Here is a 16302-nt window from a genome sequence, read left to right on the forward strand (position 1 = left end):
GAGTAGAGTGGGAAGTCGATAGACGGGTGAAAGGTAAAAAAGGTAACCCCGTAACCTGCCATGAAGGCACTTGGGGGGCATGGAGGTAGAGCCCCATGCTTTCCATGACCTCGGCACTAGAATGAGGTGGTGTGGTCGGCACCACGCTCTGACCGCCTTTTACCCCCGGGAAAGACCCGGTACTCAATTTTATAGGAGGCTGAGTGAACCTCGGGGCCGTTCTGAAAGTTTGGCAACGATAGACGGGTAGGGTAATAAATTTCATAAAATGCAGTACTGGGAGAAAAAGTGAAATTCGATAGCCATGTATCATTTCCAAACTCTGAGATTTTAAACTATAGTGTGATACGCAGTTCATTTGAATTTTATTTTTTTTTTCTGTCTTTTTTGAAGGACCACATGGGCAGACCTCGGGGACCACAGGTGGTTCGCGGACCATAGTTTGAGAAACGCTGACCTAAGATGTTGATACAGCGTCGTAAAATAACCTACTAAAAATGCACACAAACAATTTTGTTCTTCCTCTGACACATGTCGTCAAATGAGATGTACTGCCTGATAATAATACAGGGACATCATTTTATTTTTACTAACATTTTTAATATTAACCTGTCTATACCTTTAGAGAACCGGAAACACCGCTTACTCCCCCCTCCAAGACTGGAGTTCGATGATACTGGCGTAAAACACAAATCACTCTACTAGGTATAGGGAGGAAGAAAAGTAGTTCATCCATTTACGTAAACTAGGAAATATCGCGATTTTGAGTTTGATAATTTTCATTAGGTTTTTCTTTAATCAAAGTACAGTACTGTATTAAGAATAAGTGTTTTTACTCACGAAGTGAGTTATCCATGCGAACGTATTCATTATGTAGTGTATATTATACTGTCTACAGCACATTAGCGTACAATATAGAGAAAGAAGTTAAATTGAAAAATAATCACAATATGAATATTTAAACACAATTTTGAAAATGGTGGCCGTTCATTTCGATACAGGCTTCAGTTCTAATGTGCATATTATCGCACTATAGACTATTGCATCTAATTCCAATTGCCAGTTTCGTCCTTCGTACTAGTAACTCATGTTGAAATAATTCTGTACCTACTCTACGTACTGTAAATTCAATCTTCACTTTTGCCCGACCCGAAAATATAAAATTACTCAGACATGCTATCTACTGTCCGTCCAAGTGGTTATGCCGCAGGATTGTAGAAAGGGAGGAAATCACGTGACAGTTAATTACTTAACGAGGCCCTTTTATTTAAGTTAAATTAAACAGCTGTATAATATTACGTAAACTTCCAATTCCTAAGAGAAATTAATGTTTTCAGAAAAGAGCTAAGACAGCCCAGCTATTACAGAGGGGCGAGCAGAAGCAGGTGGGGGAAATCGGGATGCGACGTAGGCAAACGGACAGTACCTGTGCGAAAATATGATTCAATATTGAAAGCTCTTTCGTCACTGGAAAACGCGAACATATTTCTGGAACGTACTATACTCAGTAACTCAGTACTGCTTACTATCTGCGGTCTTGGTTCTGTGTGGAGTTGGAACTTCCTTAGTAGAAGGGGTGGGAGTGAAGTACATTCAAAAACTCAGGTACAATAAAAATTGAAGTAAAAATAAAATGATGTCCCTGTAGATGTAGACTACTACATATCGGTCGTTGTATACATTTTTAATACTAATTCGCATTTTCAGTGCCTATTTGAGTGCTCTTTGTTTATGTTTTATTGCTTTTTTAACGTTTTAAGTGTCTATATTCTGAGCTCTATTTAAACACTTCAATTCTTCATTTATTACAACCATTTTAGTTAAGAATGATCATGCGACGACACTGTTAGCAAGGCTGACATATAGACACAAAGTGCAAGCGTACTCACCTGCGTGAGGCGACCACACCAGTGAGAAGAACCGTTATCACTAACAGACTGTCCCTTGTAGCAGGGAACACTGCCAATCAGAATTCAATTCATGAGCAGGTACGCCGTTTCTTCTTTCTCCTTGTGACTACCATAAAAGCATCACCGACCGGACCTTTCTCTTTCTTTCTCTCTCTACTCCCTCCCCTCCTTTAGCTTTCTGTATTGTTTTTCATTCTCCTTGTAACTTGTATTTTTTTCTAATTGACAAGTTCTGAAAATGTTTTTAATTAGCTCTCAGATCAGATATAATGTCCTAGCGGGATACCGCTAGCATGTGTTATTGGAAATGCACTTGCGAGTATAAATTTATAGAACCGGTAGCTGTCGCCTGCTATACGAAAGAGAAAGGGCAGTAGAATTCTGTAACGAAATGGAACAAGGATACTCAAACAGTATTACTTCCCTTCTGCTGCTGAAGACTAGAAATGTAGAAATTATTTCTATATAAATAAAGAGAAAGAAGTCTAAATACTGTACTGTAAATTTAAATTAATTTGAACTGACTATTACACTACTTTTACTACGTCACACTACTTTTTATCAATAAAACAGTACGAAATGACGTCTTTCAACCAATCATGGCTGCTTATCGCACAATTTTATCGCGTCCTTAGCATTTGTTTAATTTTATAGCGTCCCTTGCATTTGTTTATTTTTATCACTACCCTAGCATTTGTTTCTTTGTTTGCCAACATTTCAAACTGCACTGGCCTGGACGTCAAAAAACAGAAAATTACAAACCACTCCAGTCGATGCATAGCACTTTCAAATATGACTCGCAATGGCATTCAAGAACAAGAATTAATAAAGATCACTGGTCATATAGTCCCGCGCCGTGGCGTCGCGGTCTAAGGCATCCCGCCTAGGACTCGTGTTACGGAATGCGCGCTGGTTCGATTCCTCATGGGCGAAGAAATTTTCTCATGAAATTTCGGCCAGTGTATGGGTGCCCACCCAGCATCGCGATGCACTTGGGGAGCTACGATAGGTAGCGAAATCCGGTTGCGAATACCGCCTATAACGGCTGGGGGGATCATCGTGCTAACCACACGATACCTCCATTCTGGTTGGATGATCGTCCACCTCTGCTTCGGCATGTGGGCGTGAGGCCAGCAGCCGGCTGGTCGGTCTAGGCCCTTCACGGGCTGTAGCGCCACGGATTATTATTATTATTATTACTGGTCATATATGAAGGGCACCATTCCTGAATAAGTTGAGGGATACACCATGTACATCAACGAGTTCACTTCTTTTGTGCACACGTCCAATATAACATCAACTGAACCACCAACCACTAAAAATTCAAATTTGAAAGTTGTACTTTCATTATTGTTTCTTTTAAAATTATTCATGTTTATTTTTTATTTCATCATCGTTAATTAAAACGTTTCTTGTTTATTTCATTATCCATAATTAAAACTTTTCTAGCACTTGTTTATATTATTTAGGTTATGTTTGTTATAGCTTCTGCTATATAATATTATGGATAGTCACGTATCAGAGATTGTTTAATACTAAGATTTATTGAAAATCATCTGTCAAGTGATGTTGATTACTGAGATCCGGATGATTGAAGTGGAATGCAACTGTTTTAATAAAAATGAAACTGAATCAACAAAGCCTTTTTGACTAGTAACCGTCCACAGAGTTAAATGAAGATTCCATAGTTGGCACAACTGATAACAAGAAAACATAATCATAAAACACTACTGCCATCTAGCGTAATGTTGAGATGGTACAATAATACATTTGAAGACAGTTGTATTTTCGTAAGCCAATTAATATGTTATTGTATTGGAGTACTTTGTTACTTATAATCTTTATATACTGTATTCTAATCGTGTAATAGTCAATTAAATCCCACTCGAGTTTTGATTTTCTCTAGATAAATCGAAACCTCTAATGAGATTACTGTTGATAATACCCGGCACCTCAAGTCATAAAACAAGAAAGAGAATACTATTTACGTTCTAAAATTTAATGGTTGTATTATTTGGTGGCGGTGGAACCTTTGATCGTCAACAAGACAGGATCGACATGGTCATTTACTCGTTACGCTTTTAAGTAAATTATACGTAATTTACTTGGCGTAGAAAACCAGTTTTTGCGCAGTCGTAACGAACCAATTATTTTTTATGTATTAATTAATAATACTACTAATTCCACAGTTTGGGACATCTGGCCGACATCTACGGCTGCCCACTAGGATCCAGAATACAAAGCAGAGGCTAACTTAAAAATTTTACAGTATGATTTGCGGAGAGAATATAAAACAATTATAAATTTAAAAATAAAGTACAGTTTGATTTCGGAGAAACATGAGATGAAAGTACAATAAAGAATAATGAAATGAAGTAAATAACATTACGTAGTACTCATTATACAAGTGATTGTGTAAAATGGGTAATGAATCTCTCAATACCATTAATTTTAATTATATTACACTTTGAACGTTAATTTTCTTGTACATTTCAGCATGAATTCATTATTTTCTAAAGATTGTTTATAAGCCATCTGTTAACAGGTTTAAAAATATAACTGTACTTTCAGGTTTTTTAATTGGGAAACCTGGTGATATCTACTTCTGGCACTAGTACGCTACTTATATAATGACAATTTATTTTTATTGGATTTAAACATTTTAGTAACAGATTTAAATTCGAGTGTACTTTCATATATACAGTATATTATAACTGTGTTAAGGGGTATGAGTATAGAATCTGAGATAATAATAGGGTTAAAGTTGATAAACTGTAAGGGAGGAAGATATAAATGTAATAGGAGAAAGACAAATGAAGTTAAAATGATAGTAATGTAAATGTAAATAAATGTGGTGATGGCACCATATACATAAATGTGAGGGTCATCACTACATGTAGATAGATGTAACAGCTGTTGACAATAAATATTCTTATTCATATTCATTTTATAACTGTGGAAACAAACTAGCTTAATTGTTATACCCAAAAACATAAAACCGTACTTGAACAGAATATTTAACTAATTTTAAACTGTAGCTGATTTTACTTCCAGTACTGAAAATATCACTCATTAGACTTTGACCAGAATATTGTACGAAATGGAAGCATAAAAATTAGAGATTTATTCTTCGAAGAGGTGGAAAAATTCAAATATCTTGGAACAACAGTAACAAATACAAATGACACTCGGGAGGAAATTAAACGCAGAATAAATATGAGAAATGCGTGTTATTATTCGGTTGAGAAGCTTTTGTCATCTAGTCTGCTGTCAAAAAATCTGAATGTTAGAATTTATAAAACAGTTATATTACCAGTTGTTTTTTATGGTTCTGAAACTTGGACTCTCACTTTGAGAGAGGAATAGAGATTAAGGGTGTTTGAGAATAAGATGCTTAGGAAAATATTTGGGGCTAAGCGGGATGAAGTTACAGGAGAATGGAGAAAGTTACACAACGCAGAACTGCATGTATTGTATTATTCACCTGACATAATTAGGAACATTAAATCTAGACGTTTGAGATGGGCAGGGTATGTAGCACGTATGGGCGAATCCAGAAATGCATATAGAGTGTTAATTGGGAGATCGGAGGGAAAAAGACCTTTGGGGGAGGCCGAGACGTAGATGGGAAGATAATATTAAAATGGACTTGAGGGATGTGGGATATGATGATAGAGACTGGATTAATCTTGCACAGGATAGGGACCGATAGCGGGCTTATGTGAGGGCGGCAATGTACTTGCGGGTTCCTTAAAAGCCATTTATAAGTAAGTAAGTAATAACAGCTTGTTGAAAAATATCTTTGCTACTAAAATTTCATTTTCTCCCATGTTTGAATTTTGTGCGATCACTTTATTTCTACTTGAGTGATATCGTACTTATTGTTTTCTACAGCTACTTTATGTATTATAGCTCATATCTCATAATATATCAAGGTCGTCTACATTCGTTTTCCGGAAAAAATCAATACTTTCGCGTCTGCGCGCATCTCACAATTTACGAGATTGCACAAGGTCAGTTCGCTCCCCAGTCACATAAGAATTACGTGAACACTTATGAATAATTTCAAGTTAGAAATATGGTCGAACATAAAAAGTCGTATGAAACTTGCCTATAATGGTAATTAAGACGCTCGTATGAAAATTATGAGACGAGCGCAAGCGCTCGTTTCATAAACAAACATACTCTCGTCTTAATTGCTATCATTATAGGCTCGTTGCATAATGTAGTATTATTAAAAACGTTATTAAACATGCTACATTATGAAAAAAGCACTCCTCCTTCTAAACCCATCTTCTTAAAAAAAAAAAAAATCCTGCGCACGCTCTGCTATAATCTCTTTTCGTAGTTGAAGCAACATTATCTGTAATAATTTCGACACGTCATATAACAATTCGTATTTGCATATTTATCTAAGAAAGTGAAAATTCAACTAGCTGAAGAAAGGCAAACATACTAACTTGTCTGCTGCAATGGAACAGAACGCCTTTCACCGCGCCTGTTTACGATTGCAATCGTCCTTGCCAAGTTCGGCACAGCAGCCGATGTGTGACACATCCGCGGTTCCACTTCCTGTTCTTCATTCAAGAGTCCGTCCTGTATATTGTGAGCGACTCCCACCCTCTAAATTGCACGGGTTTTAGAGGCCGGCCACATCACGTTGTCATGAAACAAACGATCAAATGCTTTCAGCTACCTGCGTTATATAACTGCTATTGGAAAATTAACAGTTTTCCTTGAAAATACTTGTGGCTAAATGCTGGTTAGCCTATTTGGATTCGGGTGTCGCAGGTCCTAAGCTATTAGTATCTTCCATTCATAGATAATGACTTGCAACTGCTGCTTTGTGATTTGTTTACGAATATGTACAGTCTTATAAACAAGTTTTGTTGCACAGACATTTCATTTATTTCTGAAAAGACAGTTACCTGTACATACAGAGTTATCTATGATTTAACGAGCTTATATGTTTAAAATGAGTTTCCAAAACAACAGTTATCGTCATCTTTACAGTTGTCTGTGCTTCAACTGGTAACTGTACCTCGGCCTGTAGTTGTCTGGCTGTTAGTACTGATTCGAACAAATACCGACATGCGGCGCTACTGCATTACTGTTTTGTAAACTATAATAACCGATATTAAATAATAATATAGATCACAATAAATTGATTTACTATATTATCTGTATAGTTTAAAAAATTTGGCGTTTTATTTACGTAACTTAGGTAAATGTTTTACTTTCCATGACATATTAGGATAATAATGTGTGTTTATAAACACTATTTTGAACATCTCAGGTTTAATTTTCGTCAATTAAAGGTTCTATGTCGTCATTCGAGGAATACTTTATTCTTGGGTGTTGTACCAATGCCAATGATATTTCGGACTCTAAAAAGTCGATTTGAATACATGAAAGCATTCATATGGACGAATGTAAAATATTTTGACATGTTTACCAGTATGGCTGCCATAGCCACCACAGCTGAATATGGTTGCAGTCTTGAAGCAGAAGTTACATCTAGTCCTCTTCATTAGTACGACTTTGGTCCGTCTATTTTATTTTACCATGCCTATGCGCTAGTGCTCTGGTCTTTCATAAAAGCGGCTTGAGTTCGATCCATGGATAGGCCGTGATGGAATTTGAAGTTGATAAAGTAGACGTTATGGACAAAGCAAACATTACAGATGGTTTTTCTGAGGATACTCTCATTTCTCTTTATCATTCCACCAACACTATCTACATTCTCCTCATTTGAACTACTACTGCAATAGTTAAAAATAGACTAGGGTGGATGAAGTCTTGTAGGTGTAGGTAGTACGGGTTTCCGATGCTTATACAGAGTGATTTCACAAGGAAAGGTAAACAATTTGGGATGTGAATTCGGAAGTCATTCTGAGTCAAAAAGTTCATATGTATATAGCTATGTTTTCGAACGGTTACGGAAATATGGCTCTTTGATTTCACAGAAACTTCTGAGATTCCATTGTACCAGGACGTATTGTCCTGAATGTACTAACTCGCATTTAGAGACAGATAAAAGACAAATTTAAAGTTTATATTCACGTATGCGTACATACCTAATATTCTAAGATGTCGGGGTCGATGTTTTCGCACATTTTCAAAGGTATCTCCGTCTGCTTCAATGCACTGTTGCGCTCGGGCGTGAATCGTGCTCATCGCTCGGGAGTGTTGCACGTGGCTGTTCTTTATGCGGCGTGCAGCATCCAAAATGCGATCGATTAGCACCTCTCTCATTTTCATCTTCCTTTGGTATACCAAGTCTTTCATCCAACCCATAGACAAGGCTAACAGAATTTGAAATATCTCAGACAGAGAATATAAATGTTTTACCCATTCGGTTAACAATGTATTTAACGCAAAGGTTCTTACACTTCTTCGGTTTGCGACGTCGTCAGTGTCTCAAATGTTTTGCAGTTCATCGTGATAAAAATAAATGTAGACTACAAGATAGAAGATAACCTACAGAATTTTATTCTAAACAATGCTTCTACATGAGTTGTAATTAACGGAACAAGAAAGGTTAGTATAATTTCTTCTTTGTAAAGCAGGGTTCAAGGAATTTCAGTTTTCTTGTTATTGTTTTCATTGCATATTTTATCGAATTTATTGTATTTTTTCACGGTTGCCTTATCACACATGGTAAAATAGCTCGTTGTCAACATGTTGAAACTTAAAACCCTCAACCTACCAACGACGTCCGCTATTCCACTAGTGTTGCAAATTTTTTTAAATTCATGTTACAGTAAAATTATTTTTTGTGATAACAAAAGCAAGTTGCAACATTTTTTTTTATTATTTATTTTGCCATATGTCATAAAACAGTCGTGAAAATGTACGATAAATTCTATAAAATATGTATTGTGAAAACTTAGAAATACACAGATATTGCTCTAAATATCGTTTCACAAAGAAAAATACAGTATGACACTTCGTTTTTGTTTCGTTTATCAAATAGAATCACTTCTAAAAATGAAGTCTTAATTCACCTTCCATTGTCTGTGACAGTTCTAAAATAAATATTTGGATGCAAACAAATTTAATATTTAATATAAACAATAGCCGTTAAAAGGAGTACATACAAAATGGACAAACATTACTATGTCGATAAATAAACAATAAGTATAATTACGAAACACCTAGAGCGAGAAAAAGAGAGAAAGGTTCTCCTTTCTTTAGTTACAGTCGGATTTCGCAGCTTCCATGTGAATTCGTGGAAGTGCTCAGGACGTACAGTTTAATAATAATGTAAGTACTACTCAATAGATAGTTCGTTATATTTGATAACCAACTTGGTAACGAAGTTAGCTGACATCTCATCAAAGGAGATCCAGACATCGATTTTTATTTCTTTATGTATTTTTTTATTGAATAATCCATTGAACTTCAACGTTATTGAGGGCCAATGAATTCTGATACGGGCAGGAAACAGTGTTCACAACAGTAATTAACATTTCACCAATAATAAATAACCAAACAAAAATAAAATTTTATGCTCGACCATGCCGAAATGTAGTAACTATACACCTGGTAGCAGCCCTTTAATGGACCTTATTAAAGTACACCTATTCATTAAAGTTCAGTTCTTCAATCAATCAGAATACGCCATTGTAGCAATATGAAAGCGCAAGTATCGATTATTCTCGGATATGCAATCGAAAGACAACTAGCGAAACGTCACGGGGGCTGGAAATCCAATACTGTCGCAGAAGGTTATGTTCTGTTACTATAATAATTAGCGTTAATTGTAAATAATATTCAAATAAATTCAATTTGTCATCTCGTTTTTCAATGTCGAATTCAATTTCAAGGTTATATCAAGATTAATGGTTATTAGATTAGATTAGATTTATTTATTTAACCTGGTAGAGATAAGGCCGTCAGGCCTTCTCTGCCCCTCTACCAGGGGATTACAACTATAACATGAACAATAAGATTACAATTAATATTAAATTTACAATTACAATTACAATAAAAATTAAAGTACGACAAGAATACCTGATTAATGAAAGCTAGACATTTTATCATAGAAGTTAAGAACAAAGAATATTTTTGTATTTACTAAATTACAAATTAAACCTACAATAACAAAATTCTATAGTGATGAAATTACCGGATATTGAGATATTTTGTGGTAGATTAAAAGAACTATTTACAAGAAACCATGTCTGAACGAGTCTCAATTACTGACCAAGTGCCTAGTAAGTTTGCGTTTGAATTGAATTTTATTTCGACAGTCCCTGATGCTAGCAGGTAGCGAGTTCCAGAGTCTTGGCAGGGCTATTGTGAAAGAGGATGAGTATGAAGAGGTGCGATGGGATGGTATTGTTAGTATTGTTTCATGGCGAGAGCGTGTGTTCAGATTGTGGTGGGAAGAAAGGTAAGTGAAGCGAGACGACAGGTACGAAGGAATAGAAGAGTTCAAGATTTCGAAGAGAAAGAGAAGTGAATGTAAATTTCTTTTCTTATCTAGTTTAAGCCAACCTATTGCTTCCAGGGATGGGGTAATATGATCATATTTACGAACATTGCTTACAAAACGTACACACAAATTATGAGCACGTTGAAGTTTCATTTTGTTGTCGCTGGAAAGGTCAGTCAGTAAAATGTCAGCATAGTCAAAATAGGGAAATACAAGGGTCTGCACAAGGGACTTTTTTAAGCAAGAAGGAAGATGAACATTTATCCTTTTTAGCACATGAATAATAGAATATACTTTTCTGCAGGTTTCTGTGATTTGCATGTCCCAGTTGAGATTATTATCCATGTGAATGCCAAGATTTTTTACCGAAGAACTGAAAGGGATATGCACTGTACTTACTTTAACGGGGGAAATGTCGAGGTGCTTTACAGCGTCGGTTTGCCGTTTGTGTCCTAATATGATTGCTTGTGTCTTTCCAGGATTGATATTAAGATGGAATTTCTTTGTCCATGTCACAATCGAGTCAATGTCTTCGTTCAATTTATCTATAGCGTCATTTATTCGATCTAAGCGGGAAGAGATGTAGCATTGAAGGTCGTCAGCATACAAGTGATAGTTACAATGCCTTACATGAGATGTAATATCACTGACATATATTGTGAACAACAATGGTCCGAGTACCGAACCCTGTGGTATACCTGATGTTATGTTAAGCCAGGAAGAGCTTCGATTCCCGGATACAACACATTGTTGTCTTTCCCGTAAGTAGGATTCGAACCAACTCACAGCAGTCTCTGACAAATGCAGATTTCTCAATTTATGGGTGAGCAGGTCGAAATTTACAGAGTTGAAAGCTTTGCTAAGGTCAAGAAGTGTTAGTATTGTTACTTTATTAGAGTCGATTGCTTCACGAATGTCTTCGGTCACTTTAAGTAGAGCAGTGCTTGTGTTGTGTCCAGCTCTGAAACCTGACTGATACTTGTCGAATAGTTTGTGTTCGTTCATGTAGTTAGTAATTTGTCTGTGTACGATTCTTTCCAGTGCTTTTGATATGGCTGGCAGGATACTGATTGGTCTATAGTCGTTCGGGTCGGTGGGAACTTTGACTTTTGGAAGAGGAAGAACGAAAGCTTGCTTCCATATTTTAGGGAAAGTTGAAGTGATTAAGGAACTATTGAATATGTGTGCAATTGTAGGTATTGCTATGTCTTGTATTTTCTGTATGAGTAATATGCTAATGTTGTCTGGCCCTTGGGTTATATTACTCTCTAGATTATATCAAGGTCGTCGACTTTGTTTCTCGGAAAAAAATCAATACTTTCGCGTCTGCGCACATCTCACAATTTATGAGGTAGGCTATTGCACAAGGTCAGTTCCATTCCTCACTCACATAACAATAACATGAATACTTATGAATAATTTCAAGTTAGAAATATGATCGAGCATAAAAATTCGTATGAAACTTGCCTATAATAGTAATTAAGACGCTCGTATGAAAATTATGAAACTCGCTTGCGCTCGTTTCATAAACATACTCGCGTCTTAATTACTGCCATTATAGGCTCGTTGCATAATGTACTATTCTGTTACAGCTAAATATTTTAACTCAACTTTATTGTATACTGTAAATCAGAGATTGGCTGGCATTCGTGCGCATTTGCACAGAGTGCATTCAGTGCTTTCACTCTTGTACTTATTCTGAAGATTGCCTAAACTAGTCGTTTCCGACTCTCTTGTATGGCTTAAGTCAATGATCGATAAGCATTGATTGCAGCACATAAAAACGTAAATTCATAATCAATGTTGTATATGAACAAAGCTCTTGTGGGTCATATGGTGAAAAATCTGTAGAACGGAGAAAAACTCTCTCCGGCATAGGGACTCGAACCCGGGTTTCCAGCTTTACATGCTGGTGGTTTATCCACTAAGCCACACTGGATTCAAGTTCCGATGCCGGATTGAATCCCTCTCATTTTAAGTTCTACCTAGTGTGTTCCCCATATGGAAACGCAGAATTACTGCACTTAAACTTCATATGTACTTCGGTACGTTATAATAATATAGTTTTATCAATAATTTGAAATAATCAATGTTAATGGCTTAACAGGAAGTAAATATACAAACAAGTACATTTATAACCTGTTTTAAACTACATTTACGTAACATTTATATTATGTCTTTTATTACAAGTGCAAAAGTTTTCACCCTCCTGGGACATCATCAGGCTAGAATGACAATATCAAGTATCAAAATAAAAAGTTAAAATAGAAATAAAATATGTGATGACAATATATGTTATAAGCTACAATTGCATTTTATGGAGAAGATTGAGTGTATTTCATGCTAAACATTCATCTTCTCCATAAAATGTAATTGTATAACATATATTGTCATCACATGTTTTATTTCTATTTTAACTTTTGATTCTGATACTTAATATTGTCATTCTAGCCTGATGATGCCCCAGGAGGGTCAAAACGTTTGCACTTTTAGTAAAAGACATATGAATGTTACGTAAATATAGTTTAAAGCAGTTATAAATGTACACGTTTGTATATTTACTTCTTGTTAAGCCATTAAGATTGATTATTTCAAATTATTGATAAAAGTATATAGCAATTGGCTTATCGGAACATCAATATGAATTGTAAATTAATAGTAACATAGGTCTAAGTTTGTGGGTCAGTTACAGTATGACTAGCACAGTGATGTTGAAGAACGCTCAAAGTCTCAATTTAATCATCTGTTCTAAAGTGATTACTTTTGGAGATATGAAATAGGATGTAGACTTTAATTTGTGGAGAAGTCATTACTACTATTAGAAATTCCATTATAAAGCATATAACATTATTCAGTATGGAGTTGCCATAGGATTAGGCAGTGATGCCTTTCTGAAAGATCATCGTAATGATAAACTTTTGTAATTTGACTTAGCGCCACAAAACAACTCGCTAACCCTTAACCTATACTCACGTTTTGTGGTACCGTTTCGGCAGAGAACCGGTTCCTCGTGCATAAAATATGTACGCAGTATCAGTCCTTCACAGAGCAGGAATCTGCCCATCATTGGTATAAATGTTTAATAGCACATTTTCACCCGTACGTTTTTACTTACTGCATATAAAAGGTATATCAAAAGTCCGGTAACACTTTCAATATTTTATTACACAAAAACTACTAATGATAGCACTTCAAACACACGTCAGTTTAAAGTCAAACTTTCAAAGTTCTGTTTACACCTTACAGAGATTCAATGTGTGAACCACGAGTGACTCGGCAGATGTCCAAACGATAATCAAACTCTTCCCATACTCTTTTCAACATATCCTCTGTGACCGTGGCGGCAGCTTCTCGAATTCTGGTTTTTAGTTCCTCTAAATCAGGTGGCAAAGGCGGTACAAACACACGGTCCTTTACTTACCCCCATAGAAAAAAGTCACATGCAGTCATATTGGGTGACCTTGGAGGCCATGTCATGAAACATCTGTCCATTACTCCAGCACGTCCTATCCAACGATCAGACATCTCCGTCGCTGAAAATTAAGCGGCTGAATAAGTCATCGTCGTCTGCTGCCTGTTGTTGTAGCTGGCAAGAAAACTCGTAGCGCTTGCTTTTGTCATCCTCATTTAGCATATGCAGAAGCTACAGTGTGTATGCTTTCATAGCCAGCCTCTTACGCAAAATCCTCCACACAGTCATTGAAGGAAGTTGAATCTCACGGGACGCTATGGACTGATTTCCTCGGGCTCCTTACGAATGCTTCTCTGACTCCCTCAACGTTCGCTTCACTCACCCTGGGACGGCCACTCCTCTTTTGCGGACACAAGACAAGATCTCGATGACGATTTCATCTTTCAGCAAGATGGGGCTCCGCCACATTTCCACAATGCAGTTCGTGCTTACCTGAATACGGAGATGTCTGATCGTTGGATAGGACGTGCTGGAGTAAGGGACAGATGTTTCATGACATGGCCACCAAGTTCACCCGATATGACTGCATGTGACTTTTTTCTGTGGGGTTAACTAAAGGATCGTGTGTTTGTACCGCCTTTGCAACGTGATTTAGATGAACTAAAAACCAGAATTTGAGAAGCTGCCGCCACGGTCACAGAGGATAGCCTATGTTGAAAAGGGTATGGGAATAGTTTGATTAACGTTTGGACATCTGCCGAGTCACTCGTGGTCCACACATTGAATCTCTGTAAGGTGTAAACATAACTCTGAGAGTTTGACTTTAAACTGACGTGTGTTTGAAGTGCTATCATTAGTAGTTTTTGTGTAATAAATATTGAAAGTGATACTGGACTTTTGATATGCCCATTATTGACACAATCTTAATGAATTGGAAACATTTTACAGAAAATGAGTGAATATGAATCACTAGAGATTGAATAGTATACTGTTTGCAGGTGGTATTGTTATGTTGGCAGAAAGTGAAAATGACATTCAGAAATTCCAGGCTGTTCCTGAAAATTGCAATAGCAAAATATTGCTGCTATAAAGAAAAGTGATGGCGTTCAGATGGAAGTTACGTAGTTGATCTAAGATAATCTTAGAAAAGACATCTACAGAAGAGGTGTCACATTCTCAATACCCAATAGGCCTGTGATATGTAAGTTATGAAAAGGAGGAGGATATCACGATACAGCATCACGTAAAATTATAAAAATTCCAGGCTATTTGTGGAGCCATTAAAAGGACATTAGGAAGAAGAACAAGCAAAGAAACAACATTAAAAGTATATAAAACACTGGCGATACCCACCCTACTGCTTGGGATTGAAACGTGGATAATGGAAAAAGTAGTAGAGCACAGACGGCAGAGATGATTTTCTCAGATGTGTTAAACGATATACTGTAACGGACAAAATAATACATTTCGATATACTTAAGGAACTATAAATATGATGTACTTGATAAATTATCGGTTGCGGAGGCAGTGGAATTTCAGGTGCAATTGAAGAGTCCACTCCAAGAATGATGGATGTCATTTGGAATATATTTTGCAAGAGAAGCAACTGAAAGTTTGAAATGCTTAGCGCTCAAAGCTTAACTGTGATTTTCCGATCATTACTGGACAATGACTGTAAGTGTTAATGCCATATAACTCTCTATGTACATTCTGTATGTCTTAAGCTATGCATTGACAGTCTTGGTTCATTTTCGACAAGAAAGTGACATCCATCATTCTTGCAGTGGACTCTTCAATTGTTTTAAGCATTAACACCCTGCAGGGAGCTTTAAAAAAATACGAGTATATATTTTTTTTTACATTTGCTACAAAAGTATCAACATCATGAAAATTACATCGAACGTCTTCAACTACTCTGTGTAGAGCATGAGCCAAACATGTCAAGCTTACCATAACGTGCTTTCCTACATAACACAAGTCAAAACTCTTATAGAGGTCTTGTAACCTGCTTGTGCCTTTGACTGACGGCATTAATGTACCAGGAGAAACTACTCCATCCAATATAGCTCTTGTGACAAACATACGAAGCCTGTTGATAACACAAAATAATGAAACATTAAAAATATCACGAAGATTACACAGAAATATACTTCCTCATAAATTGTAACCTACTTGTTTTGGAAGAATTTAATAGTCCTGCTGATAACCTATGTTCACCTAAAGCTAAGTATTAAGGCAGTGCCCAAGAACTTAAGCTCACTTCTGATGTAAAAATATATCTAGAAAGTGTAATTCTAGAAGCGACAAGGATACTTTAAAAAATTCAGATGCCTTTAAAATTTAAACTGTAGAACTAATGTGAAATGTTTTAGTCTAATTATTTTCTTTGATTTTTTTATTTTCATCATGTAAAATATTGTATTTACTTAAAAATGGCCTTTAACGAACCCGGAGGTTCATTGCCGCCTTCACATAAGCCCGCCGTTGGTGCCTAACCTGAGAAAGATTAATCCAGTCCATACCATCATATCCTACCTCCC

General features: G+C 36.3%; 1 protein-coding gene across 6 annotated transcripts in view; it reads right to left on the minus strand.

Moving 5' to 3' along the window:
* LOC138704714 (CD151 antigen-like) overlaps nucleotides 1-16302 on the minus strand; it is a 281489-nt gene that overhangs the window by 89526 nt on the left and 175661 nt on the right. The window contains exon 1 of one of the 6 annotated variants that reach the window (XM_069832870.1): nucleotides 1890-2021. The exons of the other annotated variants lie outside the window; for them this stretch is intronic. The gene's annotated coding sequence lies outside the window, so the exon portion shown is untranslated. Of the gene's footprint in view, nucleotides 1-1889; nucleotides 2022-16302 lie in introns of those variants that run through there. 6 annotated transcript variants of the gene reach the window in all.

Source organism: Periplaneta americana, chromosome 8 (assembly GCF_040183065.1).
Source record: "Periplaneta americana isolate PAMFEO1 chromosome 8, P.americana_PAMFEO1_priV1, whole genome shotgun sequence".
NCBI lineage: Eukaryota > Metazoa > Arthropoda > Insecta > Blattodea > Blattidae > Periplaneta > Periplaneta americana.